Raw genomic sequence first — 17,493 nt, 5'->3', positions numbered from 1 at the left:
CAAATACAGCAGAAAATCTTTAGTTAACTAAATATTTAAAGAAAAAACAACAAACAAACCCAACACTATTTCTCCTGTAAATGCCATCCTGTTTGCTTTTTCTCCCTCTCTCTGTCCCCAAAGAGCAAAAACCTACTGTACAATGCCTTCTGAAGGCTGTCTGCCTGCGATCCTCACTGCCCACCTACCGTAGGGAGCAGCTCCTCCCACCTGCACATAAAAGCCAAGTGCATGCTACCAGCAGCAGATCAGAGCACTTTCTCAGTCCTCCACTGTTTTGAGCCAGTGATCTTCTCTCCTTGGATCTTGTATGCTCAAGGTAAGATTACTGCTACTTCAGGTTTCTGTTCTAATCAGTTATTGTGAGGAACTCTTAATGTGAATTCCAGCACTGCCTTACTGGGTGGTGTTAGCTTCCCCCCTTCTTTTTTTTTTTTTTTTTTTTTTTTTAGATGTAGTGTCATCTGACATTTAAGTTAGTAACAGTCTGTTGTTTTAGCAATGAAATAAAAACAGATCTTGCTTTCTGGGAAACACTGTGTGGCTGGGAAAAGGTCTTCTCTCCCTTTCTGACTGATTTTGAAGAAATTAGTATACCCAGACCAATTCTAACAGTTTATTATCCCTCTTAGTAGTCTCCCTCTCGGTCCAGTCAAAGTTATAAGAAAACCCTACACTCTAAAGCTTCCTTAAATTCTGTCTGAGGAAAAAAAAAATGCTTAGTGCTAATTTAAGGAACGAATTGGGGTTTTATTACTGTTATTTTTTACTAGCCAGACTGAACCAATCTTGGGACTGAAGTGCATCTTCACAGGTTTCACTGCCTTTAAAAAAAGTCTGATGGAACTTAAGCCCTCACAGAAGCACAGTAATAAGGCTGATGGAATTCACTATCTGGTACCAAATATGCCTAAAGTACACATTTCATAAGCAAAGTTCTGTTTCTTGGAACAACAGACCTTGTGTCTCTATGAAATTTCTAGATCAGCTTGAATTATATTTTATCTACAGTTTGCCTACATAGGCATTTCTGTTGCTAGAGGAAGGAATAGTTAAGTGCCTCAGAGACAGCTACTGAACAGTTGAAACATTAAAAAGTATATGGTTTCAAAACTATATTTGCACTCCCCTCTATTCATCTATCCATGCTCACAGAGATGAATCTATTAGTGACTAGTACCAGTTTCTCATGTTGTGTGAGTCAGTGCACTTTTAACACACAGTCACCTGTTTAAAGAAATTCCATCATAGAAATCCTAATCCTAGAATGCCTCTCTCCAATGCTCAGAGGAGGGAAAGCATGAACTACCAAAAGCAAGCAGTGAACATTGTCTGTAAATTGTGTGTTCGTACTCTATGTAGTACATTCTGCAGTTAAAGAGTGGTATTTTCTTCTCGATAGCCAAACAATTCTCTTTCTAAATTTACTCTTTTTCGTTCTTTCCCCAAATAAAGAGTCTTTTTCTTAAAAAAAGAATTATGTCCACATATAGCTGTACTCATATTAGCTGCAACATTTTAAGCTATAGCACTGTATAACAACAGCAGAACTCTGCTCGAAGTGCCCTTTTCTGCATACTGTATCCAAGACTTTTTTCTGTATTCTACATGTTATCTATTGTAACTAATGGGGAAAAGAAAACACTGCCTTCAGCTATTTGCCTGGAAGATTACATAAGTATCTTTAAAAAAAACAACAAAAACCCAAAACAAAACCCCGCAAAAACCTAATGGAACTATTCAAAAATGAAGCCCAGGCTTACAGTAAAAACTATTTTTGCATCCAGGTAATCCATATAAATTGCTCATAGAAAACAGGAATAGAGCCCAATGATTTTCCTCATTTTCATGGCATTCTATCTCTGAGCTACAAAATTTTATTCATTAGTTAACATCTGATTTTTATAGCAAACCTCCCTCTCCAAAAACGCCCCTCTTGTGAAACACAGATATGTGATTTTAAGTGTAATGCATACAGAATTTAGGTCTGCAATCTGGCAGTAAAGCCTCATTGTTCACACAGAATTTTACCCTACCAGATAAATCAAAATTTCTAACAGAGCAATTTTCAAGGAAAACAAAAATTTTAAAAAATGCATTTGCCACAGGAAATGTGTATGTAGCAAAATACCTTTTATTAAAGCGTGCTGTGAAATGTAATGTTTTGGCACTTGAAAAATGGATTGCAGGACATATTAAGAAAACTCTGTTCAAAGGAATGCGTCTAATTTAGATCAGAATCTCCTCTGAGCAATTTCTCTCTTAGGCTGAGTAGATAATTCAACTTAGCATCACTTTGCAGCAGGGGATGAAGGGAAACTGCACCCAGCAGGTCTCCAAGATAACTTAGATGTCTAGGAATGCATTTATTGACTTCTGTGCCGATCTGAAACTCCCTTTTATAAGATCAAAGCATACGGATATTAAGATAAAAATACTGTCATTTTAAAATAGTGCTACAACCACAATAAAAAAAAAAAGGTGAATCAGTGGGAACAAGGAATTCAGATTTTCTGAATAATGACCATAACATTTTAAAATAACAAAATAAAGGTAAAGAGACTATATTAATTTTTCAGCCACAGAACAGTTAAATGTTGAGCAGGCATACTCAGTCATTTCTCCTGGCGGTTGCACTTAGGTTTTTTACGTTTTCATTTAGGGCACTAATACCCACTTAAGCCGCTTGTATAACTCCCACTGCTGTCTAAAGTGTTAGACTGGATACCTAGAAACGCAGGATAAACATATCACTGCCTGCTTATCTATGCATAGGCCTGCCACTACCACTACTTGTGAGACATTCTGATCTTTGTGAATTTATTTTCACCCACCTCTCTGTGAGGCAGAGATACGTTTTCTTCTGGCCATGCTGATACTAAATATATGGACTGGTTTGCTTATGGTCACAGTGAAAATTCATGGTAGAAAATGAGATTTAGCTCTTCTGGGTTCCAGTCCAGCACTTTAATCCCATGCTTCATTTTGTATTCAGCTTTATAAAGTCCACCCCTTTGCAGCTGATCTGTCTTTGCATGACTTTAGGCCTGAACAGCAGGGAGAATTCCAGTGACAAACCTTGAGAGAGGTAATTTACTCCTAACACTTTCAAACTACCTGTGAAATCCTTTACATCCCTTAACCAGACTTGCAAATCATTCTTGGAGGGGGTAAATAAATAAATAAATAACCAAACGACGACCTCTTTCTTACCCTCTGTGGTTAAAGGAGACCAACCCACTCTTGGCAAGGATGAGCAAGCAGAGATCCACTGCTGTGGACCAGAAATGATGGGCAACATCTGACTGTAAGAATTCAGTCTTGGTAACCCAGTAGCAGTAAAGAGCTCAAAGAGAAGCACATGGTACTTAGGCAAAATTATTCACATGGATCTTCTATGGCACATGGAATATATTCTTCCTTTCTTTTCAACATTCGCTATCATGTGCCACCTCTATAAATGTATAGGATATCATTTCATAACCATTAAAACAAAAGCCCAAAAAACTCTACAGCTTTGGCCTATCCCCTTAGTTTTTAACCGTAGAGCTAATTTACAAGGGTACAGGCTCCTAATTGCTCCTGTGGCCTTGCTAATACTGCATTTAAAAAATAAATAAATAAAATTAACACATTTTGATGCTCAATTTCTAGAGTAATTGCCCTAGCAATGGAGACTTTATCTCTTATTATTTTAAATTGAAAATTACCACTAAGCATGCATTGCTCACAGATAAAATAGTGAATGTGTGAGATGTAACTGAAGGACTAGCAGAAATGATGACTAGAAAAAGAACCATTAATGGCCATATCATTACCTGCTGTAGAAGGTAGGACAATTTTCATACAACCATAAGCACACCTACAAGGCAGAATTTTCTGCCCACTTATTCTATGTCTTGCTATATATCTCAGGGGAGGAAAGACTAAGTTTTATCCCTGAAGCTTAAATATATCTCTGTACTTTCCCTTACTTTTTTGGCCTTCCAATTATTCTAAGCTGTGGGTTCTTTCCTTTTACAGGGGGATAACTCTTAATTTTCACTACTGTCATATTTCTAAAAGAGCAATGGTTCAATGGAGTTTGTGTAGTGAGCAACAAGAAAAGACAAAAACATTAGAGGTTGCTTGTTCTGACTGATTAAAAACAACAACTATCTGTATTTAACTGTACAAAAGTTTCTTACTCTTGCCACTTACACTTTCTAGAGTTTTGTGTAAGTGATGTTGCCTTTTTGTGGCTTTCCCTCTGGAAAGCAAGATCTATTCTTTGCACTAACAGAATTTTCCTTCAGCAAAAGTTGTAGAGCTCTAAGTGTTTAAAAAGATAATGATGAGTCCTGGTTCTGAAGCCTTTTGTCGGTCTTGTGCAATAACTGTGCCTATTCTCTGTACACATCAGTAAACAATTGTGCTTGGTCTCCCTGTACTCCTGAAATGTTGGATGTGTTTCTGTAATTGTCTTGATGTGTAATGAATTTAATGTCTCATAATTGCACTGCAGGGGATTAATACCACTATGCAGTCTAGGGACATCTTTTGATGATTAAAACTTCTTCATGCAAGTCCACATTTTATAGCAAAAGCAAGATGAATGTAAGTCTGTCGCTTCTTGAATGGCAGGTGAAACTGTTGTGTGACATGTAATGGACCCTTTTCAAAAGGGAGTGAGAATCAGTGCCCTCTCTTGGTTAGAAAAAAATATATATAAAGCAGCCCTATGAGAGTGTTTATCAGTTCCCTCTGCTGGCTACAAAGCCCACGGCCAGATGAGCAGCTGTGTTTGCGGAGGCGAAGGTCTCAAGTTCTATTCCCAGTGCTGTGTGTACGCAGTAAACTGATGACTCTGGTGTCTGTGCATGTATGTGGACATCATTCTTTATAGGGTCTCACCAACAACTACACCAAGTTCAACATGAGGGCACTTAAAAATGATACTGAGTTCCTGGGAGGTAAAAAACTTTCCACTTCAGATGTGAGAAGCATGCTAGCAGCTATGCCATTCATAATACTACACAGCTAGAGTATCCTTCTGTTATGCATTATATGCACACCTTGCTTTTTCCACCCCTTCAAGAAAAGTGTGTGTGTGTGTGTGTTCATTATACTCAGTTTAGAGACATCTAGCCAGTTATCACAAATATTCCTGGCAATCCCAAATTGTAACACTTTAGAATGTCAGCTTCTGAGAACTCCGCATTTGCAAAAAAGAAATAAATGGTACCAACAAGAACACTCCAACCTAAAAGAAAATCCACAAACCAAAACAGAAAAAGAACCTAACTAGTTTTCTTTCATTCTTGTAGGGAAAGGCCTATATAATCTGATTATGCAACTGGCGAAACAGGTCATACAATTTATGCAGTCCCCCTGAAATAAAGTTGAGATGAAAAAAATATACTGCATACTTAAGAAAGAGTTTCTGTTTTAAATAAATATCCATAGCACTACAAATCACGAACTCCTGGGTCAGGTATGCCAGTTCAGCCCCTAGGAATCTATCACAGCAATATATAGGATATGCATAACCTATCCTATTAAAGGGAGAATGAGTCAAAACTAACAGCTTGACATACTAGATATCAAAGGTATATTAAAAGCCAGATTTTTTGAAACATCTCCAGCACGTTTCCTGCTAAATAAAAAACCCCCACTCTTTCCAGATCAACATACTGCTACATTCTTCTCTCTGAACAGAAAGAAAATAAGTGGACAGTAGCACACTGTAGACTTTCATAGAGAACTTCGAGCAAAGCATTTGACCATTTTTGCAATTGAAAATTCCAGAGAGCGAAACAAGTTTCTAACAAAACCCGGTGTTATGATGTGAAGCAACAACACATATATATATAATAGACTACAGTCCCTGAAATTGAGATGTTTACATTGTCTCTCATTTACTCAACATAATTTTCAAAGGGACGGAATGGAAGATGGCACAGCCCCAGGGATGCTCAAACCAAACACAATCAGCTTACCACTGAAGAAATCTAGCAGTCAAGTCTGCTTATGCCAGCATATGACTTACCTCTGTTCTGCCCTTCCATTCTTCCTACCATGTGTGGAGCTCCAGTGAATGCAGAGTATCAGAACAACAGTCTTTCATGTGGCTCACAGAGCAGAATTTCTCTTTTAGCTTGCCTTTAAAAAAAGAAAAAAAAAATGGAATAGAAAGTATTCAGATATTTCCCAGTATTTCTTTGTAAATGAATTAGGTGATCTTAGTCCAACTATCAGTTGATGGACATGAATATAAAACACACAACTGGGACCTTTGTTGGCAAATCTCAGAAAAAGTCAAGAGGTAGTTATTTTAGGTCAAAGTTGAGCTATAAAAGCAGGCTTGTGAGGAAAGTTTATGTTGCCAGCATTGATATATGTCACCTGCACTATAGATAAAAAGCAAATAAGCAAAGAGTAGTTAAGCAAGTACATCCCACAAGCCCTAGCATTCACACAAAATGTATTTTAGAAAATGAAGGGAAAAAAGACAACACTCAGTACTTCTTTCCTTTCAGTCAGTGGCTTGAATTGAATTTACCATAGTAGCACATCACATTGTTAGCTGCAGAAAAATGCAAAGCTTAGGCCTTTAGGAGTAAGTCTCTTGTGCTTTACTGGTTCCAAAAATGTCAGTGCTTGTCAAAGTGTTTTTGAAATAAAACCAAAACCATGTTAATAAAATGAACTTTCCAAGACAATGCTGGCCAAAACTGATTCTTAGATTTCTTTTCAGTAATAAACTGCCTCTGTGGTTGCTGAGCTGATAGGGAGGAGGATTTAAAGGGCCAAAGTCAAGTTCTGGTTAACTCAGGGTAAAAAAAGAGCTCTCAAACACAGCACAAGCCCTCCAATGAATGGAAAGATTTTTGCTGAGAGTGGGCAGAGCTTAGCAAAATCCAGCTGTACTTTCAGAAATGACTGTAATCATTATTAGGCTCTGCTTGAATGTATTCTAAGACTGGAATACTTGTGGGTACAATTTGTGATGCACTGCTGTAGATTACTGGACAAGACTCAATACTTGTGTAATGCAGAATTCACAGGCGGAATGTCAGTTCACAAGAGCTACCCTGCCTATTTATTAAGTAATTCCCTACATGAATTAACAAGGCAACAACTGGAAGGATTCTGTCCCATCCTATCCCAGCTTTCCGGGTTAATAGCTCCAAAAATATGCTCCAGTGAAGGATGAAGGCGTTCATGATGAACTGAGTTCCTACTGTGTACACAAGTTGCGTGCAAGTCCGGGCAGTGAGATCTCCGAACTGTTTTGTCGTATGTGCATATAGGTGCAGACACAGCAGAAGTTTCTGTCTTCCACCAAAAAAAAGTGGTGCAGTAGTTGGATGTTCTGTGCCTGTCACAGGAATTCCCACTCTCCTTGAGTTCCAATCAGCATAGCTCAGTTTAGGAGGTCTAAGCAGTACAGTCCAAGTTGCCACTGCAAGGGTATTTTCTTTGTTCTTATAGTCAGGAACTCCTACAGACTCATACTATCTTTTGGAGATCTGGGCATAACATATTATGTCAGGAAACAGGGAAAACATTTTAGGATTGTTCCCTAAGCTTGCATTACTATCCTCAGCTAAAAACATTGTTCGTGCTATCCTGGAAATAAAGAAAACTGCATGTTTAACATCTGATACTTGATTAAAGATTCATTTGCAGCAGTATTTTTTTTTAATTTTGTACTGCTATAAAATTATCAAATGGCTTTTAAACTTTAGTTTTAAGGAAATATCTTAGCCATCTTTTATAATGTCACCTTCATTGCATTTCAGTTTTAGATTGCTCTTAAGCAACTAGTTGCAAACACTCAGTATCCAAAATCCAAGCTACTGATTAGTTTTGGCATGTGATTCTTATAGTGTATCTCTGTTCCACAGTGAGGGCAAGATAGCTCTTAGTTTCAAATTTCAAGCACAAAAACTGCCTTTCACTGAGTTCAGTAATTCACTTGCAACGAGTATTTTATATTATTCTTTTGAAACACCCTATTTTCAACATCACATCTGTCATTCGTATGCTGAGTGCTGTCAAGAACTCAGTACAAAAGGTCTATGAAACACAAGCAAAACAAATTCAATTTGTGACTGCTCAGAGACATTTTCTCTGCTACATGTGCTTTCAACTTTCTAACTGTTCATCTCATGAAAACAAGTATTACAAAAATAAGTGAACAGAAACCTATTATATTTTCAATGCTCCATTCATCAAGTGTATTCTGAGAGCCAGAATTTTAGCTTGACGGACACTCACAACGTACAGCCTTAGGCCTTCGAAACAACGGCTGCATCCACAAGACTGAATGCTGCTCCCTCAACTCCCACCAAAGCTGAAGCTAACTGAAGACCTAACTTGGCACTTCCCTGGGGGACACAGCACCACAGACCTCAGCTCAGGGTGCAGCAACCCTCCTTCCTGGCTTCTGCCACCATCCACCACCAAAGATGACAAGGAGAAATATTTTTGCTTGTTCAACTGCCTGTAAGTCTTTGAGATTTCAGGAAAACATGAAACATTGTACCTGATGCCCAAAAGCTGTCGAGATAGCAGGGGTTTGTGTCAGCGGATTCAATTTAGTGACAATTTAGTTGTCACAATGTTGCATTCTACTTTAACAAAAACAAACCCCAGAACGACAAAACCCCCTCTTTCATTTAAAACACCGGTAACAGAAGTGGCCGTTAAGAACCTGCGACCAACAAAGCCCGCACCGAGTTAAATCGCTGAAGAGAGGGCACCGCAGCCCCTCAGCCGCGCGGCACCCTCGGGGCTCCGCCCCGTTCGGCGGCCGTTACCCGCCCGTAACGGTCACAGCGCGAGCCCGCGTTAGCCCGCCCCCGGCCCGGCGGCGCTGTCGCCGCCACAGCCCCAAAGGAACGCGCCGTCGCCCGGCGGGGCAGCGACAGCTCGCTCTCGCAGGCCTGCGGGCAGGGCCGGAGCCAGCGGGGGCCACAGGGCAGCGGCGGTTAGGGGCCCCTCTTCAGGCCGGGCACCTCACCTTGGTTTTACCACTTCCCTCCTCATGTTGTGGCTCTGTGGATCTGGCCTGCTCTAATGTTAACGCCATTTCTGCACATAGGCAGTCAGAAAATTGATTTAAAGCCTGCGCCTCCCATTCCCAAAGGAGAGGCAAGGGTTGAGGAGAGCAGAACCTCCCCCCCCAGCTCAGTCAGCTGAGGAGCATTTATGGAAACACAATGCGTTTGAGGTTTCTTCGGTTTCGGAGATAGAGCCTGGGGGCTTTGCTTCTGCGTGCCAGCCCTGGGTGCCCCTTTGAGAAGGATCTGGGTAGCATTAGCTCGCACAGATGCGGACAGTGCTGGAAGGCCAAAAATGAGGGGGCAGAGGGGGGAGCTCCACTCTCAGCTGGAAAGAAAATGTTGCATCCTGTGAGGGGAGGCTGCTCGGAAAGAGAAGGCAGGCAGCTCCAGCACACACCACAGGAGGCTCAGGACCTTTCAGATTTCCCCATCTGGAGGCAAAATTGAGGCCACTGTAAGTAAAAAAAAAAATAAAATAATAAAAAAAAAGGTCCACTTTGAAGTTAAGGTTCTTTGGTCTTAAAACCAAAAAAACCCCACCTGCAAAAATTACTACTATATATGGGTATCTAGTACGAGGAGAGTAACCAGTCAAGTAAAGTTGAATTTCTAAAACCCCAAAACTCCCCCCAAAATACCAAACACTGGTGGGATGTGAGGAAAGAAATATCGTGTGAGGAAAGAAAATGATAAAACTGCTGTAGTCAACAGGCAGGGAGTTCAGAAGGCAAACAGCTGAACGGAACAGCTTTATCATTTCTTTCCAATGTATTCTCCCCACCCTGCTTTGTTTAGCACAAAGGTTTTTCAGGGTGAGTCTTTTTGATCTATTTGTTACATCCCCTACCATGGTGGAGCCCTGACTCATGATCAAGGATTTAAGACAAAGAGCAGCAGCTCCTGAACCTGAAGGCTTGTAAATTGTACATAGAGCAAAGCTAACTGCTGGACTCCTGCTCCAGTCCCTTTAACACACTCTTGCTTATACAGATCATTGGTACATCTGGAAAGGTATTACACTACAAATGCTTCACCTCCCTCTCCTGGCTGCAGAAGCATCCAAGAACATCACATACAGCCAATTAATGAATTTATCCTTACAAGCACCCTGGCAACATCACACTCATTTTAGAGGAAATTGAGGCACAGAGAATGTTGCTGGTGTAGCATTTAAAGAGATTGCTCCTGGCCAGATTCTCAAGTGTCTTCCTGTGATGATGGGGGCTAGTTGGAGAACTTGGTTTCCATCCGGGCACCTCAATGAGAACCAGATTTTCATGAGTGCTCAGCACCCAGTAGCTCTCGCAATGACACTCGCAGCCAAATTTTCTGAAAAGTTCCTTTGATCATCTGGCTGCTGCCTCAGTGGAAGCAGAGAGCTTTTGAAAAATCTGATCCTGTTTGTGGGTGCTGAGCACTTTTCAAAATTCTTGCTTAAGTGACCTGGCCCAGGATGCAGACTAAAATCTGAGCAGAACCCACTTTGCCTAATCCCTAGGCCAGTGATTTAACCACAGGCGTATCCTTCCATCTTCGGCAAAGAAAGAATAGACACTAGCTGGGGCAGGAATCAAAATGCCAAATAACTGCCAGTACCCACGCCTGCCAAGAAAAATGCCCGGATACTTGTGGGAAAACCAGACGGCCACATTTTGGTACTTTCCTGAGAAAGGATTATTTCTAGTAGTGGTGCCAGAGTCTGGCAACCTGGATTATGCTCTTTCCAGACCTACCTATTTCTTTCTGGGCTAAAACTCTTGTGAACATGCCCTCACACAGGCACACCCTCCCCACTCTTCAGAAAAAACAGCAGCTATCCAAACACTACACTGTCTCCATTATCCTTAGAGAGCCAGGCACGGTTGGGCGAGACAACACTATTTTGTGTAATGATTAAGAAGCAGTGGTCACGTCAGTGAAGATTCTTGTTTTCATTGAATATTTCATTCATTTCTGAACATAAGCAACCACTTAGTTGCAGTTGTGCTAGATGCAGAGGAGGAAACACATGCTATTCTTGGCTGGACTTTACCTCTGTGGGAAGCAGCAGCCTCCTTACAGCAGCCTCTGTAGGCTGCATGATTTAGCTACATTAGAGATTGTCCTGAACCTCAAGCAAGGACCTGCCTCCAGATTCTGAGTACCCCAAAGTGTGAATGCATGAAACCCCCCCCCAAACACAGCCTAGATCCTGTATTTTACACTCTGTGAGGTCTGTTTGCAAATGACAGTTTCCAAAGCCATGAGATCAAGGCTAGCTTAGAAATTCCTCTCCAAGCTGACCATATCCATTCAACTGCCACTCGAGATGCTGCTCTCTGTGTCACTCAGCATCAACTTGTTGGACTGTCTATCACAGGACTCCGTCTCGGAGTCCAGCTTTCATTAAGTGCTCTGTCTCACCTCTGTCCCTAGCTTTCAGACCACCTCCCAAGTCAGTATCTGACCAGTCTGATAATAGGTAGATAAGGCACTCAGTTACAGGTGTGTTTTAAGGGAGCATAGATATCACATTATAACTATTGAATGAAAATGTTTACAGGAGAAGTGTCTTGTAAAACAGCTCTGACTAAGCTGTTGCTGAGGCTTGAGCTCAACCTATGTAAGCCAAAAAATGCAGCTGTATCTTTTCGAGCTACAGCTAAAAACAGCTAAGTATACTGGAAAAACCTTTGATTGAGGAAAAAGAAAGAAGATACTCTCCTAACAGAGGATTACACCTAGAAGCAAGTGTGAACACTTGTTTTCTGCTCTCTTTGAATCTATACATGTAATAACACAAGGAAAACGATGGCTGTGGTTTGTGCTTTAATTGTTGAATGACAGTGCTTTCACTCAATTCTGACATCTGCTGCAGTAATTACTGTAATAACTCCAGTCAGAAGCTGGACTTCAGAGCAATACCCCAGTCAAATATTATAGCCCTTAAAAACAGAATAACTGAGGCAGAAAGGGATGAGCTCACGCAGCTTGTTTAAGCAGACAGTTAATTGCACATGCTTTAATTTACCTTGTGACCTAAAAAGTTACAGGGACTGTCACTGGAGGAACCTGGGCTATGATCAGTAATTTTGTGGGCTGTTTTTGTCAGCAAATTTGTAACTACAACTTTTCACTTTTCCCATCTTGCGGATTTTTGTTTGTTTATTTTTAATTCTCTTGTTCTGTCCTTGGAAGAAGCCAAGGCATTTCTCTGGAAAAGCTGGGATCTACTAAGGTCCCAGGTCAAGAAGTCTGTCTTAGGTGTCATCTCCTCTGAACTCAAAAACTAGCAACAGTTCAAAAAAAGGTCTTGGTTTGGAGAGTAGCAAGGCGATCAGGACACAGCCTGCTGGTAAAGGACAGGGAGATGTGATGCTGGAGCAGAGGTATCAGGGCCCATGGAAAAGGCTGGCAGGTTTGACAGTCCAGCCTGATGTGCCTTTGAAGCACAGCAAACGGGTGTTCCAGCACTGGCAGGAAAGGGTGCCAACATTAATAAAGGTTGATGTGCAGAAGACAGACCTTTCTGCACAATTGGCTTACTCTGGAGCCCAGGTCGTCTACTGTGGGGCTGTTGTGTTTTCCGTCTAAGCCTAGATGCCCTGGAACTAACTTTCCCACCTGGTCTTTAGTGTAGTTTGGGGCTTGTGTCTTTGGTATTAACAAGAGAGCACAGAGACTTAAAGATGAGATACTCAACTCCCAGGTAATCGATCTCACTGTGAGATATTGTTACTCTGAGAAGGTTATGTGTTTCTCTCTAGTTTTGTCTGGAAATGCACTTCAGGAAATGAGAGATGTTACCTTTTACAACTAACGCATATGTTTCCACCAAAGAGCTGTAGTTTTGAATTGACATATTCTGAAAAAAAGTTTTGATCAGAAATTCCTGCTTATTTCTTTGGGAAATAACTGGAATCACTAAGTATAATCACTTGAAAGTGGAAAAAAAATCCATTTTATGGGAGAGGACAGTCAGCATCTCCCAAATAATTCTTCTCTTTGTGCCCATGAAAATGGTCACTTGACATCACTGCCTACCATCTTCTAAGAACTTGGGTCTCCTTCTAACCCAGACCAGTATTACAGAAAAATGTATTTCTGGAAACTACACAGTTCAGCGTCCCTAAACGGAGAAGTTTTCCAGCCTTTACAGATTCACCCATGACAAAGCAAAATACTCGCCAAGCCTAACGGAATTTACACAGCTAAATAAATCGCTTTTTAAGTGTTTAAATGTTGTTGTGAGAGTGAAAAGATGAAATGTGCTGTATATCATCTCTACAAAACCAGAAGTAGTTATATTATAAATAAAGAGAGTTTGCTTGGTATTAAGGACATAGGAAATTCCATTCAAGAACAGACAAATGGCACATCTTGTCTGGTATCCTGCATCTGGCAGAGGCCTGCAACAGATGCTTAAAATACTTGGCTCTCTTGGTCCCACAGTCTCCCCTGTTCCACCTACCACCAATGTTATAAATCACACGTTTTTCCTAACCTCTGGTGAAAGTCTCTTTCCTGCTTGCTTGTATAATGTGGGAGGTGGAAGCATAGGCAGGGGAATACATATTTGCCCTGTGTAATACTTATTACAGTGGCTGGTACCAAATTTGGCTGAACTGTGCTTCTGCCTGTTTCAGAACATATATGGTATTACTGCCTGTATTGCCTATGTAGCCAAACAAAGCAGCACATAGGTGAGGACTATGCTTGTCTCCAGAGAAAGGGGGAAGCAAACCTTATTTGCACATAGCCAGCAAGTGTACCTACCACTAGCCTATTATTAGTCAGCTGCCCTCTTTCTATCAGGGCACTGCCACCTAATTGCTCCCTATTGCTCAATGACATATATATGCTGGTGTGGCTTTCTAGTAACTTTTATAGTTTAATGCATGATGACTGAATATTAAATGAGTTTGTTGTCTATCAAGCAGAGTTCATTTTTGTCCTCATTCCAAGGGTTATCAAAACACGGTTCATCTACCCAGCAGGTCACATAATGCAGGTTCCCCTCTTTAGTGGCCTGGTGTTTCTAGCCATTGTCACTAGTGTGACATGCCTGCACCCAACAAAACTAACTGTGCTGCTCTCCCTTACTAGAAATGTACTTCCCACAGACCAGGTCTCTATTTTCTACAGTCTCATTCATAACCAACATTAAGTTCAATGGCACAGTCGGTTAAGGGCCTCTAAAACAGACAAATGAAAAATCCAAACCTTTCCATTTGAAAAGTTAAAGTTTAAAACCCCCTTTGTATTAATTACATTACACCCTCTTTGTCTTCCCCTGTGAAATATGGCAGGATTTTTAAAAGACTAAAGAGAACTTTTGACTATAGGTAACTACCACATAAGATCCTTTCACATGTCATCTTACAGAAACAATAGAAAGAGAGAGGCAGCTATAGAAATTATGACACCTCAGTTCTAAGCTATTGTGTTAAAAAAACTGAATTTGAAGGGGGAAAAAATCAAGCATCCCTCAGTTTGAGCATATCGTGTCTACAGTTGCTGAACACTGCTCTTCAGGAATGACCTAGTAAATCTTTACATATTAATAAGGGAAAACTGGATCCTGATGGTGTGCCTAGGCGGTTGTATATAGTTTCAGATGTCAGCTTTCTCCATGCTCAAGGATTTTTCTGATTTTGATTCCACCCTACTGAACGTAACTTTCAGTGTCAAAGGTCCAAATCTAGAGCAGACCTTTGGTCTAGATTCACCAAATTTGTATCCACAAGGAACAAGACTTTGCAGTATCAATCTGCTTGAAAGAATGGACACATTAAAGCTACTGCAGTACCTAGTAGAAGTTTGCATCCTTTGACATATTCCAAATCGACCATACATTCAGGGATAGCCAGAGTCAGTATTAGCAGGAGCTCTGTGACTTTCTGCAGTTCTCTCCCATTGTACAAGAGGAATGACTTTCAGAATATCCATCTTATTTCAGTCAGGAACAGAAGTAGAGGTTTTTCAAGGCAGACAAATCAGTCAGCCACTTGTTCCAAATAAATGGAAATGGTGTTCCAAGTTTCCTAGACAGCTTTAAAAACTACATAGAGCAATTCAGCTGCTTAATATGTTGTGTTCTACACCTCACATTTAAGAGGACACAAAATCACATGCTTTTTATTCTGGATATAAGTTGTTTTACCCACAGTGGTCCAAAGCCATCTCATTTTTTCTCTGTCCTCAACATACATGCTACTCATCTTGCTTGTGCCATTCGCAAGAACAAAAGTAGCACTCTTCAGAGTAAAGAGCAGCCACTGAGGTTCCCAGACTGCCATGGGTATCCTAAATAATACTGAACTAAGTGTCTTAATGTCTGTGATGTCCATTTGTATAACAAGGATGTTAATATTTTGCTTTCTGAGGAGGAATGTTGTAAACCTGAATTAATGTATCAATGAGAAAAAAAGGCATGAGTTAGAACTTTAACTGTACAGTAAAATAGAACATCTATGTGGATAAATAATTACAAGGAGATATATAAAACTATAAAAATAATTTCTTTACTGCAAACCTTGCCTTAACAAGAAACATAACTCCTTCCTTCCGCAAGAAAGCTGAATACACTGACTCATGTCTTTGTTTAAGTGTCATGGTAAATTTGTTCTTTTATAACATGTAGTAGTTTAGCTTTGAACTTTTGATTTTTGGAAAAGACAGAGTGGAAAAATGTTTTCATGGGAGAGAAGTGCACATTCCAGAGCTGTCAACTGTTACTCGTTTATGGGGGTGGGGGGGTGGAAATACTTAAGTTTTAGGCTTTAGTTGATGCAATTTGTTGGTGTCTGGTATTTTGTGATAAACCAGAGTTTACATTGTACAATGAAATATTTCAATTTTCTCTCTCATTTTTCCAGCTTTTGCTTGTTCAAAACTCTGAACAAGTTTGAAACTGACTGCCATTGAGGAGAAAAAAATTAGCTTTGTACAAATAGAAACAGCAATTCTTTGTAATATACAAAGTAGTCCAAAGAGAAAATAACTCACAGTTTACTGTGAATTATAGAGCTACACACAAGCATAATGTGGGAATGCAGACAATATTACTCATAAAAATAAAACAGAACAAAATCTGAGCCCTTCATGGTATCTTTGTAATCCTGTGCTGTTTCATGTTTATTTACTGTATTAACATTTGAGTACGTCAAAAAATATTAAAATAGGAAAATAAAATAAACTTTATGTAGCTTATTTATTCAAGTAAAGTAAAAAATATTCTTCTGCTATCTTGCATATTTTGAAGAGTATTAACATACATGCTTTCTTCCCTTCTCTTTCTAGAAAGAGAAGAAAATGCAGATTGTCAGAATCTGTTATGATCTCTTCATTACTGGATGTTGAGTCTGGATATCAGAACCAGTACAGTGAAGTACTCTCCTATTAAGCTGAGGTAATTTTCTTCCTAACAATTTAATTGTTTAAAGCATTACAAAAGATGCCCTACTACCCCCCTATGCCATGCCAATAAAAACATTTCTGGGCAGAACATTATACAGTACAATATAGCATCAGTTGATGTGGAAGACATGAGAACTGATGCTTTTGCTAACAGGCAGGGAGATTCAGGACCCATTTATTAATATAAATTTAGCAAGAACACATTATTTAAGATGACCACACTGAATTTGTTTTGGAAAGCAATTGCGAAAGCAAGTGTCAGCTGTTTTCTTTCATGGAGGGAATAGTGACATAATAGATGCAACATCCTGGATTCATGGCCTATTAAAAGACTACCATTATGGATATGTCAGAGACTGCATTCTTTGCTGCATTAGCAGTAAGAGCTAAAGTCATTGAGGATAGAGAGCATAATTAGTGAAAAAGTCTAATGCTGAAACAATGCAATTAATAAGTCTTTCAGAGTTTGATTTCCTGGGGAAACTTATTGCCATTGAAAAGGATCTATCTTGTCAAAAATCTTAACAGACAAAGGCTAGAAACTACATGAAAATACCAGCCCCAAGCCAGAGATCTGGAGAGAACTTCTCTATTCACAAAGCCAGAAGACGTCACGGTATTATTCAGAGAGGGAGGCTTTGCTGAGGACATCAACTGCTTTTCTGACACATATTGAGATAAATTTCTACTTAGTGGGATGGGCATCCATACAGTAGATTATTTCATAAATATTATTCACGTTGCATGAAAAATTGCATTTATGAAAGCCTACCAGTCACTGTTTAATTGTATCATGTTTTCCCTCAAGAACAAAACTGCACACAGTGCAGGCCTGATGTAGTCACAGTATGTTACAGTAACATGCAACTTCAGATGCAGACACGAAGGCAGTCAGTTGCAGAATTGTATTTAAAAAAAAAAAAGCAGGTGGCTCTGAGGCTGGCCACTGGCCTGTAAGGATGCAGAGATGCAATTAACTTCAGAACTAAGGTACATAAAAAAACACTTTCAGAAAGTTTTGTACCTTCCCATGGCTCTAATGTAT

General features: G+C 40.0%; 1 protein-coding gene across 3 annotated transcripts in view; it reads left to right on the top strand.

The window, feature by feature from the left end:
* The first annotated feature begins 220 nt into the window (after positions 1-220).
* The window catches only part of COL8A1 (collagen type VIII alpha 1 chain), a 100,840-nt gene continuing 83,567 nt past the window's right edge, over positions 221-17,493 (top strand). For all 3 annotated transcript variants that reach the window (XM_054823077.1, XM_054823066.1, XM_054823088.1), the window contains exons 1-2: positions 221-319; positions 16,332-16,440. The gene's annotated coding sequence lies outside the window, so the exon portion shown is untranslated. The remainder of the gene's footprint in view (positions 320-16,331; positions 16,441-17,493) is intronic.

The sequence above is a fragment of the Grus americana genome, chromosome 1 (assembly GCF_028858705.1).
Source record: "Grus americana isolate bGruAme1 chromosome 1, bGruAme1.mat, whole genome shotgun sequence".
Lineage (NCBI taxonomy): Eukaryota > Metazoa > Chordata > Aves > Gruiformes > Gruidae > Grus > Grus americana.
Note: the sequence above shows the minus strand (reverse complement) of the source record. Positions and strands in the feature narration are given on the sequence as shown.